Source organism: Athene cunicularia (genome assembly GCF_003259725.1).
Source record: "Athene cunicularia isolate RWA chromosome 2 unlocalized genomic scaffold, athCun1 chr2_part1, whole genome shotgun sequence".
NCBI lineage: Eukaryota > Metazoa > Chordata > Aves > Strigiformes > Strigidae > Athene > Athene cunicularia.
Window position 1 is genome coordinate 143,146,659 of NW_020799095.1, and position 21,661 is coordinate 143,168,319.

Sequence of the window (21,661 nt, forward strand, 5' to 3'; positions counted from 1 at the left end):
TTGCATGCTGGATTTTGTTGTTAACAACCCAAACACATTTCAAAGACACTAGACATATAGGTTATGGTGTTGTCTGGTCCTGTTGGTGGCATCACGACCCAGGTTAGCTTGGGTTGCAGTAAGGCTGCATCTTTACTGCAGAAAAGGCAATTTTTATTGTTTTCCCTAGGGAGGAAGAAGTTTTGATTCAAAGCAGGTTTTGTACTTGAGGTGATTTAAATATGATCAAAGTCAGTGGAATTTTATTTAAGATAAACACGTGGTTCTCCTAATCAACCCTTTAAAGAGCGCATCTGGGGAAGTATAATGGGGTTTTGTACATTTGATTATTCACTTGTCATCAGATAAAAAAAAATATCGTTTCTGCTGTTTGAGGATAGATAGGACTTTATTGACACAATGAGTGGATCAAATTATTATCACACCTTTTATTTAATCCTGTGCTATTTGATCTATTTGCTTGAACTTTCATTACTCCTTTGCTTGGTTACATTACACAACGATATCACCTTTCTGTCCTGCTGCAGCTAAAACAAAGCAGAAGAAAAAACCCACCAACCAACTTTTGGCTCTCAGCTGCTGTTTTTATTACAGATAAAAAAGAAAGCAGTGTTGGGCAAAGAGCTATTTGAGTTTCCTTGTATTGCTTGCTAGGCAAAATATCCGGGCCTGCCAATGACTGTGTTTGTGTGACAGTTTTCATACCTTAAATAACAAACAAAAATCCCAGCAACTCTATTCCCAGCACAGTTAGTAAAATCAGATTAAAAAAGAAGAATCACAAACAAACCCCCCAAAACCCCAGACTATGATGGGTTTATATATATATATATCAAATATATATCAAAATCTTTTTGACTAATTCCCTGGGTATTTTGAGCCATTTTGCTGGGATGTGTTTATTTTCTTTGAACATAGAGGTGGGAAGCATGACTCTGCCTGGTAGGAGGTCAGAGAGGCTTGTACACAAGAGTTGCATGTTTCTGAGATGTCGAGGGTAGGATCCCACTGATGGTCCAGAGCTTGGCATGGACTCCTGATGGTGTGATGCTTCTGATGGTGGGTGGACCGTTTCCTCTGAAATCAGGAAGGCAGATGGTCCTGCTGACCTGCTGCCTTATAATGCCTTCCATCCTTTTCTTCCCTGGTGGAGAAAACACCTCACTAGGTTTAGAAGGGGTAGAAAAAAAAAAAGGAATGGAGAGGAAAACTGTCTCATTTCCTCTGACACACACGCAAAAAAAAAAAAATATCTGTTAGGTGAGAACTTTTTTTTCAATTGCTGGCTTGTTCTCCTCCTCTGCTTACATCACCTGCTATCAATGAGGCATCTGGAGGTGGTGGCCCCATGGTATGCTTATGCTCAGTGTAACATTCATTTAAATGAACCATGCAATTTGAAGAAAAAAAGAAAGCAAAAAGGAAAAAACCCTAAAATCCTCCTCCTGTGCAAAAATAAAAGATACAGGTTTGCACAGGAATAAGCCTTGTCCAACATGGTAAGAGTTGTCATGTAACAGCCTGTCCCTTTCCTCTCTCTGAAGGTCCCAGCCCCATGCTTCCCACCAGTCTGGAGTAGTATTTGGAGGAGCCTGGCAGTGTGGTCCTTCTGGTAGCTCCCAAGGATTTTTATGATGTATGGACCTCCAAAACCCTCTGGAGAACATCGGCTGCGGATAAAAGCATCTGGAAGTTCCTACTGTGTTTTTAACCTTTTTTTTTCCTGGGTCACCTCGTGTCATTTGGGAAGGAAACCTCTCTGTTCTGAGGATTATAGCAAACAGGTCACTTACTGGAATACTTCCCCTTGCATTTTCTCAAGATGGAGCCATTACTTTACCCCGCAGAAGGATATTTTTAATTCTCCCAGAGCTTTTCAAGTACAGCAGTTCTCATGTCCAGCAGGTATGTACATGGTTTTCTCATTCAATAGCCACTTTGCTTTCCTCATCTTTAGGAGTTCAATCATATTGTTTCCTTACTAGCTTCTGCTAAAGGCAAGACCTTCCAAAGTCCTTGGTGCCGTGCTCTGAAGGTGGCTTTTCCTTGTTAGGACCCAGTTGGAGATAAGTTTGTGTGGAGTGGTGGGATCAGCTTCTCCTGAAGGTTTTGATGCACAGCCTGATCTTCGTATCTGAGAAAGGGGATAGAGGTGCTCATATCTGCTCTCCTTATTCCTGCTCCTGGATTGCCCTGGACTCTCAGGCAGCTTTCCCCTGTGTTTGTAACCCACAGCCGGCACTAGCCACCTGTTGATCAGCTTATAGGGCTTTGTTGTCTGGTTTCAGAGGAAATGACATGAGTGTTTAATCCATTTTTCATCATCTTAATTTAACAGTATTTCTGCTGAAGAGCGTCATTTTGAGGTTGATTCATCCCATTAAAAAGGAGATGGCTTTAAATTTTAAAATTAAAACTATTTCTATTCAGTATAGACATGGATGACTCAATAGCTGTAGTGATAACAACCAAATTTGCATTTTTATATTCATTTACAGTGAGTTAGATGCTTTTGTGAAGGTGACAAGATTTTTTTCCGTTTTCTCTAATGGAACCAGATCATTGTGTTGGTCTCTGTGGGTATCAGTTTGCTGTGAAAGTCATCCTTTTTGGCAGTTGTGCTGATTTGGGTTGAATCTCCTTATGTGTGTTGGCAAATAGATCACTCCTCCTTCAGGGTGGAGAAAAAGTTAACTCTTCTAATCTAGCTTAACTTTATTTATTTTTACTATACAAAAAGCAAGTGCGGAAGGCAAAGCCCTAAAAATGCTTTGATATACATTTATGCTGCAATCATATCAGCATTTGTAAGACACTAAAAATTTCATCTTCCTGCTTTGTAAGCATGATTTCGCATCAGATTAAAGGAAGGAAATGGGGGGTAGAGGGTGTGCAGGGGGGAAACAAAATCGGTCGCCTCACCCTTGAATTTTGCTGCGACTCGTAGGCCAAATGGAGATGGTAGACGAAGATTGAGGATAAAAACATTCTTTACTTTAACTAGCAGGTAAGTCAAGCACTTGCTGTGTCTGTAAGAGAGGCTAGAGTTAACCACAGGGATTTGCACATGGTAGGTGAAAAGCAGCATGGTGCCAAGTTGGTGAGGATGGTCGGTGGTCAGCCCCTGTGCAACATGGTCATCTGACAAGACAAGACCTCCAGGGAGACTGCCTGGAGGCTCAGCCCAGCAGTGTCTGCAAGACACACACACACACCCCCCTCAGGGAGGATGGAGCCCCCTGGCATCGCTTGCATGGGCTTTGTGCTCTGCTGCAGAGGCATCCCCTGGGACCGGGACTTCCCCCTGCTGAACTGTGTTCCTGCTTTGCTCACTCAGCATGTTACAGTCTGGCTCAACTGACATAGAAGATGCACAGAAAAATTGGTTTTCTTCTGTACATATGAAGGCTTTCTCTTGATAGCCAAGAGAGAAGGGCAGTTACAAAATCTATATTCTGCAGCTGACTCCTCCAGTGACTCCATCTGTACCTCTGTTGAAATCACCAAATAATTTTATTTGGTTGGGTCCACATGTGGAAGATGATAACATTACATACAGTGGTGATTTTCTCTTTTCCCCTAGCTTTTTGACCTTCACCATACAGAAACAATTTACTAAACACATATAAACGCTGCTGACGTTCACCTGGGCTCACCAAGCCATACTCCACTCTTGTTTAGATCTGCTGTAAAATGCTGGTTTGCAACTCCGGTTTGGTACATCTCTGCATCTCAGGTGTCAGAGCTGGGATCACCCACTGAGATGCCCCTGGCTTGGGCATGCCAGGATCCCACAGACCTCCCAGTCCTACTGGATGTGGAGGGTCTCCATGCTGGTGGAGCCAGAGGGAAGGCATGGCTGGTCAGTGCAGGATCTGGCCCTGGGAGAGCAGACTGGTGGATATGACTGTAGAGCAGCTCCCGTGAGGGCTTTGCTCAGAGCTTCCTCCTGGTCCTGTGCACCAAATTAAAAACTAAAATTCCAGATTTGGCTGTGTCTTTGACCTGGGTCTCAGCCCTTCATTCTGAGATAAGAGTTTTCCTTCCTTAACCTGAATTAACGTTCATGGGTGGGCAAGCCCCACTGTGTGGGTTCATCAGAAAAGTTGTTCAGCCCATTTTTCTCACTCAGGAATGCAGAACACAGCTTTCCCAGCACTGAAATTCCTGGTGTTTTATTAACTAGTTCCTAACATCTTCTAAGGCACTTGTGAAAGAAGGATCACTGGCAGCGCAAGCTTTTATCTACAATTAAAGCAAACAACCATTGATATCTAAAGTATTTTTTTTTTTTCAGCCAGCTGTTTGATAAAGACGTTGCAAACCGGATCTCCCACTTGTTCCTGTAAGATGTGAAAAGGTTCTTTGTCAGCAGTGCGTTGCAGTGGAATGAGCTTTATCTTTTGTATGTAACTAGGAGCTTGGGTTTTCCTTGTTGCAGGCAAAGAAAAACCTAATTAGAGCCCTGAACACTTCAAGAAGACTTGAAGCATATGTGCAAAATGCGTTGTTGGTATCCTCCTAGCCCTTGTTGCTTAAGCTTTTAGGAAGAGCATCTCTGTTATTTGATGTGAGGGAGTTCCTGGGTTTCCTCTTGTTCAGCGAGCCAGAAGAGGTGTAATCACCACTTGTACAAAGATCTCTTCATGGATCTTGAGTACGACAAGAGGCGTTGGCTACAGGTCTGGAGTACAAGCAGTGGTTACACTCATCCCAGAAAATGGAGTATCAGTTGCTCTGTTCCAGTGGTGCAGTCACTTTGGTGCTTCTGGATATGCCTGTTTGGAGACCAAACAAACCCTGCCCACTACCTGGGTAACGTAGAGCGGCCCCAGTGGTGCTTGGGTCTGTGATGACACCGAGCAAGGAGAAAAGCTGTGGTAGAAATACTTCAGATCTTGGGTTCTTCATTACCCCTTGCAGAGGGGTCACACAAGGCCTTGCAGGCACCTGAGAGCCTGCTGGTACCTGCGGGTGGCCCGAGAATTAGAGCTTAGTGAAGAACGATGTTTCGGTTGCAAATTTACATCTGTCTTTTATGGGGAAGCAGAATCATCTTGGGTTTTGTTCAGAGCCAGTCTCATCCTGCACAGACGTGGGGCAGCTTCAAAGGGATTGTAATTTTAAGGGCTTTCCCCTCAGTCAGTGTGAGCATCCGGGCTGGGGGGCTACCAGGTGCATCCTTGGGTGCTAGTTAAAAGATGAACACCATCAGCATTTAAAATGCTTGCTGGTAAAATAGCAAAGCCTTTCAGTCAGGGTGCAGAGTGTTGGGTCAGAATGTCCTTTAGGTGGTAGGTCTATGGACAGATGCATGTTATTAATTAAAAAAAAATACAGAAAGCTTCCATTTGGCTGCTTGTGAGGGTAATGTATTTGGGTGTGTGTTTCAAAAGCACATAACTGATTATAAAATTCATGGATGGGCTAAATCAGTATTAACAATGGTTGGATGACAGTGAAAAGCAGCCCTGGCACATTGCAGGGATGTTCTTGTCATGACTAACCACTCTCACTCTCACCCGAGAGGAATTTTTTAGTGCCCAGCACAGACAAGCACTGAAATTGCAGGTTTGCAGAAGTTTTCAAATGTCTCCCCAGCTGGCAGCAAATAAAGGAATTGCAAGTATTTATTGGTTTAAGGAAAAAAAACCCCAAACCCTCAAAGCTATAAAATAAATTTGACAATGAAGGGTATTTTTTTAGGGAGTCTTTCTTTCTTTATGGTTTTGTGAGTCGAATGTATTGAAACCTGGCAAAGGAAGAGGATTTAATCTACAGATGCCATCTTTTGCTTGATGGTTTCCTGCTTCTAAAATTACTCCCAGTTCTCTGGAATTGGGGCTGAAACTAGTTTCAGCTTTCAGTTTGTGGGCAACCTACCTTACCCACTTCAGCAGACTGGATTTGCAAGGGTTGAGGGCAGCAAATGCAAGTAAGTGCTTTTAAAGATTCTTATCTTGGCTGCCAAAAGTCTCTTTGCCACTTTAAAAATATCTACGACTGATTATTTGGATTCTCTTCTGCTTGGGGAAAATGCTGAAGCCACTGATGCTGAAATTTAGTTCCATCTTTCTTTCCCTTTATTGCACCTGGGGAAGTTTGGAGGACAGCATGCCCAGGCGAGGAATGCTGATGGACGTGTGCTTATCCTGCTGCTGTTGACCCCGGGACCATGGTTTGGAGGACACTGGCTTTTGCTTGCTGGGCAGTGGCAAGAGACAACCCGAGCAAAACAAATCAATTGTGGATCTCAGTCCTTAGGTTATGCTTAAGCCTTCAACCCCTTCTGCAGCATGTATTTTTTCTCCTTAGGCTCTGTCTCTCTCTTGGAGCATTTGTTGACAGCATCTTGGCATGTGCCATTTGTACCCAGACTTTGTGGCCTCATTGCAGGGCATCTAATTGGGGATACCCAAGGCCATATTTCTATTTATTTCTATAAGTAAATAAATATTCATATATTCTTAAAGGTCTGGAATAATCCTGCTAGTATGTGTTGAGTGATCCTCTGTCACTTCATGGTTTTGCTTGGTGATTTATACTGACTAAAGAATCATAGTCATTACTTTCACAATAAAGATCTTTCTTAATGTGTGATCTCTACTTTTTCCATGAGTGCCTGCAGCTGCAGGTGCTGACTAACTATGCACGTAAATACTTAACTATCTGCTGACTTATGGTGCTGCTTCAGGTTGCAAAGAAGCAGGGAACTATCACAAGACGTATCATTACTAAAGCCAGCAAAGCAAGAGTATCTGCTTGGCTCCTGAATCCTTTGCATTGCTTTGAGGGGATTGCAGAGCTGAAGGTGTCGACAGGCTGTTTTCTTGGGCCCCCCATCTGCTGAGCAGCATTATGTGGATTAATATTGAGGAACTCGTAGTGAAATTTATCTCATGCCACGAAAATGTAAAGCCTCCAAAGCTGGCTGGCATCCCAAGGCTGGGAGAGGCCCTTGGAGGGGCCTTTGGTGAAGGTGGCAGGATTTGCAGCGTCCCAAAGCCGTGAATGGGACGTGATCTGAAGAGTTTGTAATTAAGTTTTAATGGTTTCTAATTTCGGGCAGCAGACAAAAACTAGCAGGCAGGAATGCTTGCCATGGGACCAGCCTGCCACTAAAGGAGGGCATCTGCCCAATCTTCTGGTCCTGCGCCATGGACCCCAGTTCAGAAACACAGAATATTGTTTTGGGCAATTCTGTGTTCTGGGGGTGTTTCTTTAACTGGAAGTAAATCTCACACCTATCCTCCTGGCTTTTTTTCCCTGGCAGTGTTTTGGGGATCCTTTGGTTTTGCTGGCTTTGCTTTTACAGGAAACCATCATTGTGCTGCCTCCTTTTTACCTTTGCAGTGTCAAAACCAGGAGGTTAAATTAGAGATCCTAGGCTCCAGCAGCAAAAAGGGGACCTGAGCATGTGTTCTGCTGCCATGAAATAAAAAAACCTCTGTAATTTTTATATAAGTTACCATGCATAAATTGGGGGATGAGGCACAGGTGCATCCCAGCCATGGTGCATCTGTAAGGTGGACCCCTGCTCACTGTCCAGGTGAGAGGTCCGGCTCTAGCCTAGGCTCAACACCCCAGTTTCCCTGGCTGCAAGCGAGTGCTGGAGGCATTCACTGGGATACCGAGCAATACTGGGACCCCCACACTGCCCCAGCTCCCTGCGGGCTATGAGGGCTTTTCCTGCCTTTCAGCTTGGCCGCCTCCACAGAGCAGATGTGCCCTCCTGCCAGCTGACACCATCCTCGTGGCCATCACCCTCCCCACCGGTACCATCACTTGGTTCTCATTAAGCTTTTGCAAGGAGCAACTCTTTCTACTGGGGTCCCTGTGCAGTTCTATCCAGGGCTGCATTTACATCAGCATCAGGTGGTTTTCATTTGACCTTTGTCCTCCTCAAAAATTAAATACTGAGGTATTAGGAAGAGAAGTAGTCTCTCAGATAAGCATTTTTTCCCTGCTCTTCTGTAATTCATGGGGGAGCTGGCTTACCCTGCCTGTGGATGACTAAGGAGGAAATTCTTTTTTGGTTAGGATAATGCTGTAAGTTCACTGGATTTTGATTTTTTTTTTTTTTTTTATCATGGGTTTATCACTTCCTCCCTTCAAATTCCTAACTCTCTCTGTGCAAGGCAGGAAAAAAAACAAGGGTGACCACAAGTTATGGAATTTGCTTTCTGTGGAAAAGATGCTGAACAGCTAAATAATGCTCTCAGGTTAGACATGGTTTGCATGGGGGATTTGCTCCATGTCCAGTTATATAAACAGACTGGGTAAGAGTCATGAATATTCTAGCAGCTACTGTTTTTCAAATGTGTTTTTTTTTTAACGTTGGAGTTAATTAATGCTTGTATCTCTTGAATATAGGTGAGTGTAAGCCTGCTCATCATGCGGATGGAGAGGAGGATTGGATTTATTGCAAGTCTAAGAAGCAGCAGGGTCAAAGTCAAGTTTATGTGTAAAGAGTTTCTGGTTCATCTTGTTAATCTCCATACCTCCCGTTTTTTATAGAGGGGATCTGGTTGTGTGTCTCTAGAGAACACAGATGGAGTTTGGCCAGAGAGACCTTGCCTTTCAGTTAAACACATGTTTATTCTTGCAGTATTTGCTTCCTGGTGGTGTTAGGGTGATTGCACTGTTGATCCTTCTGCAAATGCTTGACAGTGCTGCTGAAAAGCTTTGACACTGCAAAGCATTGTTTACTTGTGAAAGTATTATTATATTTTGAATATCTTTTATTCATCTCTTGTGCTAAAAGTGACATTATATCATAAAATTGCTCTTAGATTTCAGAGCTTTGAGGAAAAGCTGTTTTTTGTCCCTGGCTCCCTGTGACAGTGCTGGGAAGTGATTTACCTTTTGTATCTCTGTAGTCCCCTTTTATGAATTGTGAGTGACAGCAGGAAAGTATAAAAGAGTGCAGAGGAGCTGGTTTTGATGTTCATAAAAGGCTTTGATAAAAGATGCAGCACATAGACTTGATATTATTTCCTATTTTTAACTTCTTAAGAGCATAAAGTGCTCAGATCCAATATTTATGTAAAAGGAGAAAGAGGGGGGCTGTATTTCTTCTTTTTTTTTTTTCCTCTTTATTTTTCTTTTTCAGGACCAGGTGAATTAAAATAGAAGAATGTCTCTCTTCCATGCCCCAGTAGAATTTTGCTTTCTTCCGTGAAGCATCTGTGTCTTGTCTTCCGTGAAGCATTGGTAAAGCTGACTGCCATGATGTTAACAGTGTGGATGATGTTGGAGGAGACCAGCTGCGGTTTCAAAGGCTCGTTGGTTGTAGGCTTGTGCCTTCAACCTCCCGATTATGGCTCCAGTGGACCCATCAGCTGTAGTGATGTGCGTGGCAAGGCATGCGCTTCCAATAACAGGTGTCTCCCCCAAGACCTGAAGAAATAAAACATGGGAAAGCCAGGGTAGCTCCTCTCCTTTCTCTAAAAGTCAGATCACAGTAAAGTATCTCTGTAATAAGTAGCTTTGCTTGCTCCATAGAGATGAGAGGCTGTGTGCAAGGCTGGGTAATTGGGGTTTTACTGATGAAGGTGCTTGTCATTGCTTCCAACCTCCGTGTTGCAGTCTCCTCTTTAATCTCATCTGCAAGCGTGGCTTGTTTGTGGTGGGCCTGTGTACCTGTGCATATTCATGTGCATGTGAGCACATCCATAAAACATCATCAGGTCCTTTCCTGTGTGCGTAGAAAGTATGTGTGAGGAGGAGTGCAGGTAGCACATGCACTCATGGCATTGGCATGGCTCTTTGCACGATTGGGTTCTTCATCCATGCAAGGGCCTTCATGCTGGATATCGAGACTCCTAATGATGACAGCATGCAAACCTGACCTTGAGATCTACCTGTTGACAGAAGTGTTCCTCTTGCTTGAAACCACATTTTCTGTTTTATCGGGGTGAAATCCCTTGAAACACCTTGTGCTGGAGAGGAGGGATTCTGTTACCACCTGGAGAACCCCAGGACAGAGCAGTGTTACAGAGTCCTACCTTGCTGCAGTGCTGATAAAGAGTTTATATTGGTGGGATGAGTGTAGTGATAGCTGTCAGTGGTGGTTTTGAGTTCTTCAGTAATGTGCGCTCATCTGAGGGGCTGTTCATGTCAGATGCTGGGTTTGAAATAGCTGGACTCGGGCAAAGACATACCAACCTTTCACCCATCTGAGGTGAGTAAGCACTTTCTACTCAGTTCCTCACACAGGAACTTTTATGTGAAACCATAAAAATGAAGGGAATTGCCAGCCTTGGGTGGTCATCGGAAAATGCAGACAAGTGTGTTTGCTTGGATGGTGTCTCCCTGCCTCTGCTGTTCCTCTGGGAACACTTTGCATCTACAGGGTGAGATGCTCCTTTGGGATGTGTTGGCATAGCACTATGCCTTCTTGATAGCCTTGCCCCTCGTGTGGACCTTCATGGTGATGAATCTCCAGTTATTATCCCAAATGGAAGACTCCAGAAGTGTTTATCTGGGCCCACATGTGACTTTATGTGATGAATAAATCGAAATCACCATGTCGGAAGCACAGTCTTAATTTTTTTCTTGTCCCACCCATGAAACTGTGTAACACACGTGCAAGAAGGTTCTGTCATCTTCTGCTGCGTGACTTGTTGGACTTGGCTAGCTTATAGCAGAAGTGTGTTGGCACATACGGGTGTCTTTTCAACTCTGACAGGTTGTCCAGTTAGCCAAAAAGTTTGGGTATCCTCAGTTATTCTGTAAAGTATAGGAGGACTTTGTTGTGCCTTTGGAGTGGACACTGTGGTAAATAAAAAAAGTTGTTGATGAATCCAGGAGAGACAGAAGGGACAGGTAAGAGTGGGACTTGTTGAGCCAGAGTGACACGGTGCCGTGCCCCACCTGCGCCAGGTTGGCTGTACGGGCTCAGACCCTTGGAGGTGTTTGCACTCTGCCTTGGTGCATGCAGTGCAGCAGCTCAGGTGCTTCAGTTGCATTTCCAGAAGCAATCCAGGCACCTCGCTGCGAGTTGGAGAGGCGTGGGCTCCAGAGCACACCAGGGGCTCACCAAAACCTGGGGCTCTGTGGCATTGAGCAGAGCTGTGCCAAAGCATCTGATGAAACATGGACCTTGGCTGGCAGGAGCTGCTGTTCCTCTGCTTTTGAAAGCAGCTGGGAAAGATGCCCCAAATCAACCATCAGAGAAAGTGTCCAGATTAAGGATCTGGTAAGCATCAGGGTCCCCTCTGCTGTGTTTTCAGGCTCTTCTGTAATCAGCTGTCATTTCTAGATCTGGGCATATTGGAGTATGGATTGAAACTTAAACAAACAGTGACTCTTCTATAAATATTTAGCTCACACTGTTTAGGAGCTGCTGGGAGCAGGAGACAAAATAAATTTAAAGTTCATGACTTTCTAAAGAAGCTATAAGAGGATGGCACTCTGTCACCAGATTGGCTGGCATGTAGGTTTTGAATAGCTATTCCTCCTCTTTCTTCTTTCCTGAAGAAAAGGATGTATTTAAGCATCCTTTACAGAGACATGAGGTTGCACTCTTGCAGTGTTTACATGGCTGCATTGGGGATTCGGTCAATGCTAAAGTTGTTTTAGCTTGGCTGGTATAGCTGGGTGTGCAAGAAGAGCTGTGATACAGAGCAAGCGGATGATGTTCCCTGGCCCTATGCATCTTCCTTTGCAAATTTGGACTGATCATCTGAAGTACATACTTCTGTGTGGAAGAGGAGGATGTGTCTCTGAGCCTGTGCTTTTATCTGGCCACCGCGATACCAGGGCAGCAGCTTGCGCCTGGGCTGGCTGCACATGAAGGAGCTGGGGTCCCTGGTGGGGCTTGTGTAGACATCACTAAATCTTGGGCTGCCACATTGTTCCAGCTCTTTGCAAAAGCCTCGATAGTGAGGTAGACCTATCCCTGTCAGCCTTTTTTGCCTCTTAAATATGAAGATAATATCCTTTCTGTACAAGAGCTCTTGCAAGAATGGGAAAGAATGAAGCATGCTGATAAGAAATGCTATCAGTAGCTGAGATGGGCAGAGGCATGCATGCTTTGAGTAAGCAGGGAACTTGATGTGCACAAGAGTCTGGAATTGTTGATTAAAAAGAAAAAAGATCAATCACTGATTATTTTCTTTTTCTCTCCTCTTGCTCTTCTAATGCAAAGTACTTCCATTTGGACTAGATGATGGTTGTAGGTCTCTTCCAACTCTCCTCTCCCTCTCCTCTCACAGTAAATATTTGTCATGCCCTGTGAGATGCTTTGCAACTCCTTGCACCACCCCTGCCCCTGGTTGCAGCATCCCGGGTGTTTCTGTACCAGGATGCTCAGTGTGCCCTGTCCCTGTGGTTGACGGCTTTGCCTGGAAGATTAATGGCAGACGAGCAAAGGCAGGGGAAGGACGGGCAAGAAAAAGGTAAATTCCTCATTTGCCAGCTTGTTGAAACCACTTTCGGGGTTTGAGAGAAAATGTCAGTGTTTGAGTTGGAGGTGGTGGTGAGCTTGCTGGTTTTTCTCTTTCAATAGTTTCTTTTAGTGCCCTTCCTAATTTAAAAGGGTTTAAATTATTAATGTTTTACCTCCAAAGCAGAGGGATTCCAAAGCCTTTGGCAAATCTCTGCTAAAGCATCTAACTTAAAAAAGAGCATCATGCCTTTTGCCAACTCCGTCTGTGACAGAAGCCCCTCCTTGTGTCCACGAGAAGCACTAAATCTGCAGAGGTGGACAAAGAGCTTGATTTATCTAGAGAGCAATTTTCTCCAATGATGTTTGGCCAAAAAACATAAAGATGATAATGATTTTTATTTTTTGGCATAGCCTTTGCAGATCTTTGTGTTTCTGCCTGTTGCTGAAGTAACACTCTGCTACGGGTGAGCACCAGTGCTCAGTCTGGGATGCTTGGGTGCTGCCTGCGAGGGATGGGTGCCCTTACCTGGTCATTTTGACCCCAGTCCCTTCAGCATCCTGGTGGTGAGAGACAGCTGAGACTTCAGATACTGATCCTCACCAAAGCTGTAGTTAGAGCTCAAGCCTTCCATTAGATTTATGACACATGTGCCCGCTAAACCTCCCCATTCACTTTGAGTATTTGTCCTGATTTTGTACCAAATCTCCTTCTTGCTACTTGAATGGAAGAATAAAGTATTATAACTTTTGCTTGGGGCAGCTGTCCAAGGGATATATTGGGATACACTTGGCCTTTGAAAAAAAGGACTTTAGTCTCCAGCCCTGTCAGTCCCTCTGGCTCCTGGAAGTTTTCGTTCCAAATGGTTACTTCAAACCTCAGTGAAGAAGTTTGTGTTTTTTCAGAGCTATGATTAATGCCATTTTTACGCTTCGTTGCAAAATGCCGCACAATGAATGAGACCAGCAGGGTGGTGGTTTATGGGTGGGAGGAAAAATAAAAATCATCAAACAAATGCTTTCAGATGCTGTTTTGGAAGAGTGATATGTGTATGCGTTATATAATCTCCTGTAAACTCTGGGGTTGCATTCCTATTAAAAGGAAGGGGGGGGGAAAAAGGCTTAAACCTCATCTATGGAAAGAATGTCAGAAATAGTAGGGAAGTTTAATAATTATGGTCTTTTTTGTACCAGGTCAGTGAAAGCTAATTTAATGTGCAGGATTGCAATGCAGTATGTCTTTACAATTACAGAATCACAGCATGGTTGAAGCTGGAAAGCTCTGGAAGTCACCTGGTCCAACCTCCCAGCCCAAGCAGGGATACTTACCGCTGCCCAGGACCATGTCCACATGGCTTTGGAATATCTCCACAGATGGAGACTCCACAACCTCCCTGGGCTAGGTGTGCCAGTGCTTGGTCACCCTAATAGTAAAATCAGTCATAGTGCGTTGTATTTCAGTGAGTCGGTCAGAAGTTCCTGCTTGTTCCTGGTGCTGCTTGGAAAGTTTGTGTTTGTGTGTGTGGTTTGGGGTCAAAGTTGGCTTGAGTGCGTGGAGTACATGGGTTTGCAGCTGAATCCCATGACTTGGGCTTGGCAATGCTTGGTTGGGGCTTGGGAACCAGTTGGGCTTGGTGCAAGGTGCTAAATACGGTCCTCTCGCCCAGTGTGCAAGGAGGCTTGCTGGTGATGGCAGGGTGTCTGAGAACTTGTGGTCCCTCTGGTTTAGTTTTGGGGCTGGGTCTGTAGCTAGCTCTGCTGACTTCTGTTCCCTTTCCCTTGACACCATCTACCTATTCCCAGTCAGTGAGTCACTTATCCACAGGAATCTGGGACTCTTTTATCAGCATAAAGTGAAGCTAATTACACCTTTGAAGTGCTCAGCATCAGTGGACTTGCAGCATCAGGTGCTCCCCCAGAAAGCCCTGTCTTGATGGCAGATCCAGGGAAAAGAGGCCAAGGGGTTTACTGGCTGTGTGCCCAACGTTTCCCCATTTTGGGGACGCAGAGGATGCTAGCGCATATGAAAGGTCACTAAACTCCTGTGGGGACATTGAGGTCAGCACAAATTTGCTTCCTGGTGGCTTTGTGTGTGTGGAGAACGAAAGTGTGTCTCCCTCACGTGTGGAGAACAAAAGCAAAGCCTAAGACTCTGCTCAGGATCTGGTTCCTCTGCTTGGTCTCTAGTGCTTCCTTCTGTCCTCCTTCATGGAAAACAGTAGCCCTTGTTTGTTGTTCTTGGTGCATTATTTTTCTCTAAGCCACTTTTTTTGGGTGCCTTTTCAGTTGCTGATAAGTAATGGGAATGGCAGGAATGAGATGATGGCTCCCAGTGAACGCTCCTGCTGTCCACAGACGTGTCCCATCATCATGTTTGGCCGTCATGCCAGTGAGAGGGGTGTTTTCTCATTAAAAATAGACCACAGACAATGCCACTTCCCGAGGACTGTGATTTATCATTTAATAACAAGTGGTTACTCATTTCCTTCGGAAAACTTTCTGGAAGTGTTATTTTGCTTTCTCCTCTTGCTTCCTTTTTTAAAAAAATTTTGTTCAAAGCCCTGCATTACCATTCAGAGCCACTGTGTCTGTTATATGAAGTGTTGCCTTTTCAAGTGGAAATCATATTTATGATTTAAAGATCAGGAAAAAACAAGTCTTAACCCTTTAGGCGTGAGCTTTTCTTTGTAAGCTCCTGCAGCCCTGAAGTACTAACTCAGCCAAGGGAAATAGCAACAGAAAGACAGCTGGGTAGGTGAGACTTGAAGAAAAACGGTGGTGCTTATCCTGAATGTGGAATGGATGATCGGCTTGATCTGACTTTAAAGAAAATTTTAAATAACTGCTAAAGTCGTATCATCTGAGTTGCCAGCTCTTACCTGTCATACCTCCTGGTGTAGCAAGTTCTCCTGGAGGACGGAGGGCTCACAGAACTACTAGGCAAACTCATAACAAGTCTGGTATTTTAGTGACTTTACCAAAAAAAGTGCTGAAAGCTGTTCAGTAGTTCTTGAGGAAATCCCGACAGCTTGGTAAACAAACTCGGGAAATGTGCTGAAGATGAAATCATCGTAAGTGGGTACTTAAGAAGCTAAAAGAAGTGGTTCGCTGTTGGATCAGGAAGGCATTTTGAGGATCAGTAACAGATTGGCTGGTAGACTTCAGAGGGTACGGAAGATGAAATGCAACAAGAGACGTAGCAAGTACTTTAGGTGGTAGCATCTTCTGTTACAGTTGTGTCGATGAGCTGCAGGGGTGGTTTGAAGACAAGAAAAATAAATTCGGTAAAGACAAGTGCAAAGTTCTTAATGGAAATTGGATGCACATACCCAAAATGAGCAGTAACAGGTTAACTGAGGAAAGGCATCTGGGAGCTGCAGTGAATCAAGCTGATTGTGAATCGGTGGTCAGATGCTGTTACAAGAAAGGCAGATCTTGAACAGCCCACCAAAAAATGGAAAAGGTAATAGTTCAACAACAATTGGTTGTCATGTAAAACCTTGCTTGAAATACAACATCCAGTCTCAGTTGCTCTATTTTTAATATGAAGGCAGGTGGGCTTGGGGAAATGAAGCTTGTGTTTGGGAAACTTCACTTAGGAGAAATAGCTGGAAAATTTGAGTATGCTAAACCTAGGAGAAAAAAGCAATGCATGTATCAGGCCATGTCAGGCCGTGGTTTGATGGGATGCTATCTTGCTATCTTCAGCAGTAATTTTGAAGCCAGGTATCTCTGTTCTCCTGGTGTTGGCTATACTGTGGCTCACCATATGGTTGGTTGTGTAGCCACAGCCTGTATGTCCACACTGTGAGTTGAGACAGGCAACTTTTGGTAGTATAGAAAAAGCTGAAATATATTCCCAAAATGATTTCAAAATATGGCTATGTAGTTTTGCCTGGATGGCAACCGGAATGCAGGAGAAACGAAGGAGGGCTGGGAGAGGAGAGGTGGTTGAGCACCTGGTAGACTTGAAGGGAGCATAGCAGATTTGAGACATCCAGGAAGGTGGTGTGAGCAGTGCAGCACCCACTGTCTCTCCATGTCTGAGGACAGGACTAGAAGAAAATTGCATACAGGGAAGTGCTTCTTTGGATGCTGTCTTCCAGTGCATCACCTCCATCGTGCCTGGTAGCAGTGGGGTAGGCTGGCATTTCTCAAAGCGTAGGTTCCAGCTCCTGGTGATGGTGATGAAGGAGAATGAGTGATGCTGGAGCTGGCCCAAGAAGCGTTAGAAGCCGCTCTGTTAGCAGCACAGCAGCCCTTCCTGGATGGTGGGGTGAGCGGTGCGTGTCGCTGGGAACTGCAGCCGAGTCCTGCTTCCTTCTTGGCAGCGCTGTGCTGGTGTTGCCTTGGAGAGTGGCATGAAGGCAAACAAGCCAAGAGAGAGTTCAGGGCTGGGTGGCTGTTTGATGTCCCTTCTGGCCCAGCGTTTCTGCAGTCCTTGCATCCAGATTTTGGCGTAGCTTCTGCCCTTGTCGGTCCCACTGAGGACGAGTGTCCCAACACCTCCTGATGTTCTGAACCCAGATTTCTGACATCACTGCATTTCACTTGTTTTTTCGGCTCTTGGGAGTAGTTTGGTTGACCACAAATTGGTCACTGTGCTGTGATGCAAGCTGATGATTACCTTCCCTGCTAACCAAATGCTAAACCAAATACCCCTGCAACTGCTGTCTGATGGTGATGTTACTCGGCTGGTGATTGCAGCCAGTGAGAATGTTCTGGAGCCATGCAAGCCTAGATGATTCAAGCTGATACTTATGCTTATAATTAGATGATAAATGCCTGGTCCGTTCTGTCCTACCAGCTGTACCCCCTAGGGAAAAGAGGGGTTTTACTGAAAGAAGAAAGGATATTCTGGTATTGGCTGTTTGATAATGAGAATGCATAGCATCAAAGCTGAAACAGTGTGTGCTGGGTTTTAAAATCACAGGAGGATATAAAAGTGCCTTGAAGAGGAAGATTATAGATAGGTGGGCCTATTGGATATGCCTGGTCTTTTTTTGTAGTCTGTAGAGCTTTCCTCAGTGGTTTTCAGGGTTCCCTTGCCTTGATGTATCACTGCACAGCACAGAGCGCAGAGTCTTTGCCTGACATCTTGGAGGATGTAGATGTGAGCCTTGCTAGGAAGCTCTAGGCTTCAGTTCTAGCTTAGTTGATGCTAAAATTCCCCTGGATAAAAAAAATACAAATGCTTGCTATGCTTGTTTGTGATGTGTGACATGCTAGCGCTGAATCTAACTTGCGTTAATCTAGGTTGCTTAAAAAATAAAAGCAGCATAGTAATTTGTCTTTAAAAAGGTACAGAGAAAGTGAAGAAGAGAAGAAGCAATTTGATATTCACTGCCTTTTCAAGGCTAACAGGCTGGAGCTTACACTGGGAAAAAGTCAAATCCCCAGGCAGTTCCTAGACACCACAATATCAAAAGGAGTGATCACCAAATGTAGTCTGGTGTAGTTTGGTGTAGCAGGGCTGGTGTGGCAGGGCTGTTGACAGCAGAGCTTCAGAGCTCTTCAATACAGTCAGTCAAGTTGTAGTGACATCTCGGGGACATGTCTTTGGGCACGCAGAAAACCCACCTTCTGCACAACACATTGAGTGGTTTGGGCGATGCTGAAGGTCTTTATTTTCTCAAATGCTCAAAAGGGGCAGGGTGAGCCTTGAGCATTGGGGGGTGAGCTTTTTTTTCTTGATGACTTATTCCACGTTTGTACTTCTGGAGCACACAGAATAATGTCTCTGGGCTTGCTCTGTCTCTTCCTTCGTTTGCTTCTGCTCACCTTCCTTTGACCACTTGTTTCCTCAGCTGCCCAGTGGATTTTTGACTAGGATTCCCTTCTGCTCCTTTCCCCACCTGCTACCTTCCTCACTGCTCTGTTACCTCCCAAAAATGAGAAAAAAGGAGAAATAAGCACCTGGAGGGTGCTGAGTCCGGCTCCAATGTGGTGATGGGTGGCTGGAGGGGAGTGCACTGGCCTTGAGATCTGGGGCAGGCTCGCTGCTTGCAGAGCCGCTGTGGGGAGCCTGTATCCAGTTGGTCACCCTTTTCATACACAGGCGTGCTATTTGCTAGCATCACCTTTGCTCTGCATTTTCTGGGTATTTCTCTGTGCAATAACACGTGTCCTATTAAAAAAAATAAAATGAAAGTAGCAGAAGCTGTGAGGCTTCTGGGTTGGGTCACTGCCTCTGCCTGGCCAGTATGGGAAGAAGCTCCTCCTGCAGAGCTGCAGTGACCGAGTCCTCTGGCAAACAGTGCTGCCTGTGTGCAGCCGGCCAGGGCGCCTTGGGGCAGCACCAGCTCCGGGTCTGCTCTGAACCTTGCCCTGGTCCATCTTATGCACCGTTGTGGCTGCAAGTCCTGCTCCTGGGCTCACGTCAGAACCTTGTTTGGGAACGTGTCTGGAGGATGGGTCGTGATGCCCTGGCACACCACTGTGCTTGTGTTAATGAGTCCATGGGGGTAGTCCTGGCGGCTGTGTCTACTGAAATCTCTGGCTACACACAGCTCTTTTGCCCAGATCTTGCACGTGTCAGGGTTGTTGCTGTCTCTTCTAACCCACTGATGCATTCTGGTTTCTCTCTGATGCTCCCTGTGTTTTGGCTGTCTCCTTCTGTAGACTTGCATCCCTAAATCGTTATGTTTTGCTGATTGAGGATGCCAATTAAACTCAGACACCAAAGTGAAAAGGCTTATTTTACTGCTAATAATTAAAGGATATAACCAAGTAATACAGAAAATAAGCAATATGAAAAATACAGAATAGTACACTTAATTAACTGTATGTAGTAATAATTATAGAGAATAAGCAAGGCAATGCACCTAATCATTACTATGTGATGGGGAGAATAGTGATTAAGAAAGATACATCACCATTTGCATCGTTACCAACATCCAGATCTGCAGTCACTGCAGAGCCCTGGTTACAGCAAGGATTTGGAGAACCTTTCCCTGCAAGTGGGAAGTCCTACGCGATGTGTCCATCTGTAGGTGAGGGTCCAGCCTTATATACCAAAAAATCAGCAAGTCACAATAACTTGCACTTTTTTTTTGAGCGGAAACATCTTGTTTCATCCTCCTGTTGGATTCTACCCAAAGCCTGGCCAGGGCTCGGGGGAGAGAATCAAGGGAGTTTCTAACAAGGCCAAACACTTGGGTTCTCAGCCTTGAACAAGGCTAAACAAGGGAAGTTGGATACGCATTCTCACAACATTTCATTCTCACGACTGTTTATATTTTGTCTAAGCTATATCTTTCACTAGTGAGCATACATATTTCATTAATGATCAGATACTAATAATAAACTCTAATGGTAATACAGATTTAGTAATTAGTAGATACTAATAATGGATAACATTTGGTTGTGAGGTTCATCTAGAGGTCAACTTTGTTTCAGGGCCTATTATTCAGGCCCTTAGCACTACACATCATTATCAGCATGCATCAGCTGGCATATGTGCTATTCCTCTCTGCTTGGGCTTGAAAAGCCACGTGGAAGAGTCTTGCTCATGGTTGGTCGAGGGGAGACCTCATGTCTGCATTTGTCCTTCTACCTAGACTAGACTCCCATGTCTAAGGGGCAGAGGGATGTGTCAGAGGTGCAAGTGGGTCCCCAGGTTTCCCTCTCACATCGCCCTTGGCCTGCAGTGCTGGTGGAGAAGAGCCATTACGGTTTCCCTGCCAGTCAGCCCCAGGCCCATGGCAGTCGTGGTGGTGGGGCACACGAGCCTGAGGAAGCTCCTGTGCTTGGAGCCCACACGGCTGAGGAGCCCTTGAGCTCTTCGGGGGAAACTGATGGTTACAGCAGCGTTCTGTGCTTTGATTCAGGTGAAAGAGGGAGTCTTGTGTTAACCTATAAAATGTTCACTTTGGGAGTGTGAAGTTGGAAGGGGCTGGCAGTAGTCCAAGCTATGTGTTTCACAGCCCCTATCAGTGGGTATCAGGTAGCAGAAAAGCTGCCTGTCTGGGGCAGCATCCATCATGCTTCATCACCATCCATCTCATCTCTGCCTGCCTGCTCCAAAAATTGTTCCTGGAGACTGTCTTGGAAGCATAACGATGGCAGGAGGAGTAGGATGCTGGACCCCAGAGTGGGAATCATCTGATACCTGTGGGGAGATGTTTAATGTTGTTATTCTTCCCTTGATGCCTTTGTCCCAGGGCTTTTGGTGCTGCAGGGCGTGCTGATCAGGTAGATACCAAACAGCATTTGAACCCAAATGGACCATCCATCCTCTGATCTCTTCTCCTGTGAAAGCATCTCTCAGGCTAGTTCAGTGCCTTGGCTGGGCGGTACCCACGTGGGACATCCCCACTGCAGAGAGCTCTGTGTCATCCTCACGGGATGGATGCTTGTGTGTGCAGGTCTATTGTGGCTTTGCTTTCACCAGCTCATCTCCCAGTTCACTTGCTCAGGGCAAGGTGTCCCTGTGCCAAAAGCAGGGAGCCTTTGCTGGCAACCACCAGACAGTGATGGACCAAGCTCTGCTCTCCACAGACCAAGCTTTCTCTCCTTGTTGCTGTTCTCCAATTTTCCACTCAACTCCCTCCAGCTCCGTGGCTGGGGGCTGCCAGTGACTGTCTCCGGGTGAAGCCTTGCCCCAGCACCTTCCTTCGCTCTTCTACCCTGCTTTTCCCTCCCTCTCTGGCTGCTGTGTTGCTCTAATCGACTTTGGCTTTTGTCCCAGGAACAGCCTCTCAGTACACACAAACCAGGAAGGCTAAAATAACACTTTAAAATTATTAAATAAATAGTGATTGGGCTCTGCTTAAATGGGAAATGCAGCTTAATTTGTTAAAGGTTTTTTTGTCCTGCCTTGGACGGGGGATTCAGCTGGGCGTGTGTGTGTGTGTGAAGTGTTTCTTGCAGCTTGTAATCTGCATGTCATGGCCCCAAGTGGGCAGAGAAGGGTTATGTGACTCCGAGTTACTAAGCACTTACAGTAAAAGTGTAGTCATCCTGAACCTCATCCAAAGAGCTTTAGGGGTTTTTTGTTGATTTTTTTTTTAAACTTTTTTCCCTCTGTCCTGGCAGGATGCTGCTGCGTCACTTGCATTCTTCACCCTGGCTGCCTTGTTGGGAAGGCAGAAATCCTGCAAGCCCAGCGGTAACTCTTTCCAGGCTGCCAGCAGCGGTCCAGGCACCTATATCCCACTTCATTCCCTCTCCAAGAGCTTTGTGCTTAGTGCAAGTGCATCCCTTCTCCCTCAGCAGAGGAGCAGCTGCCCTTCAGGCAGAGGTGCCCATCTTTCTGAAACACAAAAACCCCTC

General features: G+C 45.3%; 1 long non-coding RNA gene across 7 annotated transcripts in view; it reads left to right on the forward strand.

The window, feature by feature from the left end:
* Nucleotides 1-21,661, forward strand: part of LOC113477000 — a 66,257-nt gene that overhangs the window by 28,304 nt on the left and 16,292 nt on the right. For all 7 annotated transcript variants that reach the window (XR_003397819.1, XR_003397820.1, XR_003397824.1 and 4 more), the window contains one exon: nt 1,545-1,905. This is a non-coding gene — a long non-coding RNA (uncharacterized LOC113477000). The remainder of the gene's footprint in view (nt 1-1,544; nt 1,906-21,661) is intronic.